Below are 5,705 nucleotides of genomic sequence, written 5' to 3' on the forward strand. Positions count from 1 at the left end.
GTCACGTTCAATCTCCGTGACACACAGAAATTAACTGGTGAGTAAATAACAAGTAAGAGTACACTAGTCGAGACTGCTCGACTAGGAGATACTCTGAACCCTCAAGCTGATATTCTAGTCATTCTGCACTTCTTTTACACATATGTATGTACATACACATGCACGTATAAGAACGCGCTCTACTAACTGCGAGGTAAGCAGCGACTGCGTGTGGCAATATTATGAAAATTTACTTGTTGAATAATTGCCCTTGTTGTTGGACTTTCTTAATTTTTAAATGTATGTATGTAAATTAGAAAATCTTTGTACCCATCAAATGTATATACAAACACAATAAATCTTAAGTCTCCAGGACTAATAGTGCTCAAATTATGCTGAACAAACGAAATCAATTTATCGATTATTCTCGACAAATAAGATATTGGGTGAGTTTTCGAATAGTAAAGATAAACTCGTATTGCGTATGGTATATACACGTGTACGTGAAAGCATTCCAAATTTCAAGTCTCTAGGTCTTATAGCTTCTGAGATCTAAGCGTTCATACGGACGGACGGGCGGAATCTGCGATGATTCCTTCTGCCTGTTACATACTTTTCACCAGACCATTATACCCTAAAATCCCAATTTTCTGAACCCATTTTCAATGGGAAATCAGGGTATAATAGTTTTCTTAAAAGCATGTAACAGGTTGAAGAAGGCGTGGAAAGCTCCAAAATGTAAATATGTTCTCGATCATGGCGACGAGCTGAGTCGATTTTCACCGACGAAAAAATGCGCTGAGGAGACTACACAACTTCGTATTTGCTCGGCTCAGTCTCTTGAGGCTCAAGCAGTGAAAATATTGCACGACAAAATCAGTATGCTGCAAGCGCTCAAACGAAATGGCGCCATTCTTATATGAAGCACGGCTATGCGCTATTTGTCCTACTCTCTCTCTCTCACTCTATCTCTCTCTCTATGAAAATTGTTCGCGACGATCCCAGCTCTTTCCTTTTGACTGAAGGGTATACCGAAATCATAAAAGCGTTTGTCACGCTCATGCAAACAACATGTAAGCGTTTCGATGGTTATTCGTGGGAAGGAAAGCGTTGATACGCATAAAGAATATGATTTCGCGACGGGCAAGCACCCACACACTTGCAGTCTCTGGAAACATGTGTGAGCATTTGTGGCCTGTGTGCGTAACATTTGCTGCCTGAGCAAATTGTAATGCCCAAAATTTACCGTTGATTGGCCTTTGAATGATCACATACATTTGCATACATATGTGTATGTATGTATGAGATGGGATAATAATTGTCTGGCGATTCATTAGTTTGTCAATTTTGTATTGTTTGAATTGTAGAGTGACTGTCATTTGTTCTAGAAAAAATTTGTTCTAGATGTCTAGTCTATGTGTTCTCTGGTTAGTGGTCCGAGTATGTCACGCGCATATCAAGTTTTTCTCTAAATATCGATAACTACTCCCGATATTTTATTATCGATTGAAAACTTTATCGAAAGCTAGTTATTTAATTATATCTGCCAGTGCTGCAAAACCATCGATGGACCGTCCATCGATTTTGTTTGAGTCCGATGGATTAAAACATCGATAGTATCGATGGTTCCATCGAAAATAGCTCCATCATTCAAAAATTATTGAAAATTCATAGAAAAAAATCAACTTTATAAACATTTATACTTAGTAAGTTCAAAACAATTCATGATTTTTCGTCTTAATTCATAAAAATAATATTTGTATTCCAGTTCATCACAAAACAGTCAATCCTAAAAATAAACTTTGGTTCATATATATCTTATATCTAAAAAACAAAAAGTTCGACTGTAATTAACAAGTCTTAAAATTTAACTTAAAATTAAAAAACAAAGCTTGACTATCTTTCACAAAAGTCTTGAGCTTAAAACTAAAATTAATTATCGTGAGATCCATTATGTGCACGCTTTAAATGCTCTTGCATATTTGATGTGTTCCCGCTCGTTTTATAATGCTGCCCACACAACAGGCATTTCACAAAGTTTTTTTCTTGGCATTTTTCGAAAAACTTCCATACTTGAGATTTCTCAAGGCGCAATATTTTCAGTGTGTACCGTAACAGCAAATGAAGATTCCTTATTGGCGTCTGCAGGCGAAGAAGCACATTTATCTAAAATCCAAAACAATTAGAAAAAACGTGTTTGCTATTAATTGTATGAATCTTACCAGATGGGATCAAAAAATTTTCCATTTTCCGTGGAGGAACCGCCAACAATTAAATAATGTGGTAAATAGTTATCTATGTGCTATATGTTAAAAAATAAATCAAATTGTTTGTGTAAAATAGATTCTAATGTTAATAATAATTTGAGTATCCACGTATGAACTTACTTGTGGCTTGGCGTCTGTAGCGATCTATCGTCCATCGATCTATCTAACAAAAGAAAGTCCATCGATACTATCGATATTTCCATCGATGGATTTGCAGCACTACATACTATACACATTGTGTATGTGTGTGTATGTATGCCTGTGCGTGCGTACGTGCGTGCGTGTGTGTGTGTGTGTGTGCGTGTTTCTTGTGTAAGCTGAAAGACGCGAAAAATTATTGAAATAGCTATTACTCCAAGGGTTCAGGGGATCTCGTAGTCGAGTAGTCTCGACTAGAGCTTTCTTACTTGTTTTCTCATGGTCAATTGTACGTGGCATGCTCACGTGTTGGCAAACCATCCGCATTATTTGTTCTTGCACTTGACCAAAAAACGAAGAATGTCGTTTACCACAAGGTGCTTGAATGAAAATCCGATTAATAAATTAATCAGAGTGTATCCCAACCTGAGCAACATAGCTTTCAACAATTTTTTTAACTAGAAATAATGGATAGGGCAATGCAACGTTTGCAGGGCCAGCTAGTAATAAGAATAGAACACAGAAAGTTCGTAGGGATAGACTAAAAAAGATTTAAAAATCAATGTTTTTCTTTCATTTTTTCAAAAATTCCAACCAAACTTTTGGTTGTTTGATTGCTTTAAACCTGTATATTGGTATAATAAAACACAAAAGAACGTACGATCTTCATGAAACTTTTAGATTATGATTATAACATGGATATGCATGTAATTGCTAAAGCACAAGTCTCTAGTATTTGAAATACGCTTTTTACAAAAGTGAAGGTGAGGGGGTGAATTTAAGGGGGGTAAATTTTAACCAAAAACCGAAATTGTATAAATTTCATATAATAATACCCCATTTTCAATGGGAAATCAGGATATAATGGTTTTGTTGAAATGTATGTAACAAGGAGAAGGAGTATATATATTCTTAATCAGGGCGACGAGCTGTCGATTTGGCCCTGTCCGTCTGTCCGTATGTATGAACGCGTCGAGTTAAGAAGATATAAGAGCTAGAGACTTCAAATTTTTTTTTAAATGTCCGTAATCGAGCTTATCATTAAAAATCGATAACTCATCCCGATCTTTTTTTATCGATAAAAAACCTTATCGAAACCCAGTTATAAAATTATATCTGCTACACCTTTAGAGCTAGAGCTTCCAAATTTTAAATGTAGAGTTTTGTAAAAATTTACGCCCCAGCACTCTATTCACCCCCTCACCCTCACCTTTGTAAAAGGCGTATTTCAAGTACTAGAGTCTTGTGCTTTGGCAAATGCATACATATCCCCATGTTATATCATAATCTGAAGAGAGTACATCCACAAGAAAAGTTATTAAACAATTAAGTTCTCATAGTAAGCGCACACTGCAGTCCATGCGTGCTTAGGTGTGGGTGCTTGTGTGCGCGTGTGTGTGTGTGTGTTTTTTTTTTTTTTTTTTTTTTTTTTTTTTTTTATATTCATTTATTGACAAAATAAAAATTGCAAGTTGTGTGGTGGCTAGGATAGCGCGCGGTGCTTGCGGGACGGCCGTAAAGCATTGCTTCGCAAGCACTATGCGCTACCTTAGCCTGGGACAGCTCGTCTTCTCAGTCGCTCGACTCTGCGGAGCTCCATCATCACTGTGGCCGCGAAGGTGCTTGTTAGTTCCCAAGCTTCCTCCGATTCCAGCATGGCGTTGACTAAGTTGTCCGCTCTGATGGAGCGGCCCACTGCCTCTTCCAGACGACGCCTCTCCTCCAGGAACCGTCCACATTCGAAAAGAATGTGGTTGGCGTCTTCCACATGCCCTCGCTCGCACCAGGGGCACTCGTCAGATTCCTCGTGGCCAAAGCGCTTCAAATAGCTCCGAAAGCATCCATGACCCGAGAGGATCTGCGTAAGGTAGAAGTTAACCTCGCCATGTTTGCGGTTAACCCATGGTTCAAGCTCCGGGATGAGCTTGTGCGTCCACCGCCCTTTAGCTGAGCTATTCCACCTTCTTTGCCATCGTGCGATGCTGTTCGCTCTGATAGCGTTGAGACGCGCAGGCGCGTGCGAATTCCGCTCCACGGCTTCGGCGACCAAGTACTCCAGTGGTACCATACCAGCTATGACGAGCGCCGCGTCATCGGAGATAGTCCTGAAAGCGCAGCAGACTCTGATTGCGCTCAGTCTGTAGATCGCGCAAATGCCCCGGCTGTAGCTCGGCGTTGCCATCGCTCTTGCCCATATTGGCGCAGCATAGAGGATGACGGACCTAATGACGCTCATTAGAAGGAGACGTCGTTGCTGTTTTGGTCCCCGCGTGTTAAGCATAATTCTCGAGAGAGCTCTACAAGAATCAGCAGCTCTTTTATGCACATACTCTAAGTGCTCGCGGAAAGTTAATCTTGTGTCTATCATGACGCCAAGATACTTTATCGCCCTCTTTGACGCAATGGTGACGCTGCCGATCTTTATATTGTCAGTTTCCACTCTTTTGCGACTGCTGACTAGGACAACTTCAGTTTTGTGTGCCGCTAGCTCGAGCCCAGCTCCAGTCAACCAGCTTCGTATGCGATTGATACTTTCGCTGCACATATCCTCTGTATCTTTGAGCTCCTTTCCTATGGCTACGACAGCTACATCATCAGCAAAGCCAATGGTGTGCGCACCTGCTGGTAGTTCCAAGCGTAGTACATGATATTCCATAGGAGAGGCCCCAGCACTGAGCCTTGGTGTACTCCAGCTGACACTGTATGAGTTTGGGGACCCTCACTCGTATTGTATACCAGTGTTCTTCCTCTGAAGTAGCTCTTTATTGTTTCTTTAAGATATTTAGGGATATTATATTGTGACAGCGCATTCAGTATCATATCCCAACTAACTGTATTGGAGGCATTCTTTACGTCCAGGGTCGCAATAATGCAGTATTGCTTCGTCCCATGCTTCCATCTTGTGCCATGGATGGCGGAAGTGGCCAGACCAACAACTTTGTTTAGCGCATCCGTTGTTGACCGGGCCTTCCGGAATCCAAATTGATTTGGTGACAGGCCTCCGGCGCTAGTAATCGCAGTCTCCAGTCTAGAGCAGATCAATTTCTCAAACACCTTTCCCATGGTGTCTAAGAGACAGATCGGTCTGTATGAAGATGGCTCATCTGGCGGTTTGCCGGCCTTGGGTAGCAACACCAGGTTCTGGGCTTTCCATTTTGCCGGGAACGTCTCTTGAATTAGACATTCGTTAAATAATTCTGCGAACGTACTTGGGTGCAAGGCGAGGGCTAGCTTTAGCGCACGATTTGGGATCCCGTCCGGCCCTGGAGCAGTGTTGGTTCTAAGACCCCGGAAAGTTATTATGATTTCTTCTTCTGTGAC

The 5,705-nt window shown here is 40.9% G+C and overlaps 2 long non-coding RNA genes across 2 annotated transcripts; one reads left to right on the forward strand and one right to left on the reverse strand.

Moving 5' to 3' along the window:
- Positions 1-1,519: 1,519 nt before the first annotated feature.
- On the forward strand, positions 1,520-2,321 carry LOC122757507. The gene is made up of 2 exons (XR_006357565.1): positions 1,520-1,685; positions 1,748-2,321. It is a non-coding gene; the product is annotated as an uncharacterized LOC122757507 (long non-coding RNA).
- On the reverse strand, positions 1,646-2,504 carry LOC116804354. The gene is made up of 3 exons (XR_004364337.1): positions 2,367-2,504; positions 2,202-2,281; positions 1,646-2,145 (listed from the first exon to the last, which is right to left on the reverse strand). It is a non-coding gene; the product is annotated as an uncharacterized LOC116804354 (long non-coding RNA).
- Between the last annotated feature and the right edge of the window lie 3,201 nt (positions 2,505-5,705).

Source organism: Drosophila mojavensis, unplaced genomic scaffold (assembly GCF_018153725.1).
Source record: "Drosophila mojavensis isolate 15081-1352.22 unplaced genomic scaffold, ASM1815372v1 contig_74, whole genome shotgun sequence".
NCBI lineage: Eukaryota > Metazoa > Arthropoda > Insecta > Diptera > Drosophilidae > Drosophila > Drosophila mojavensis.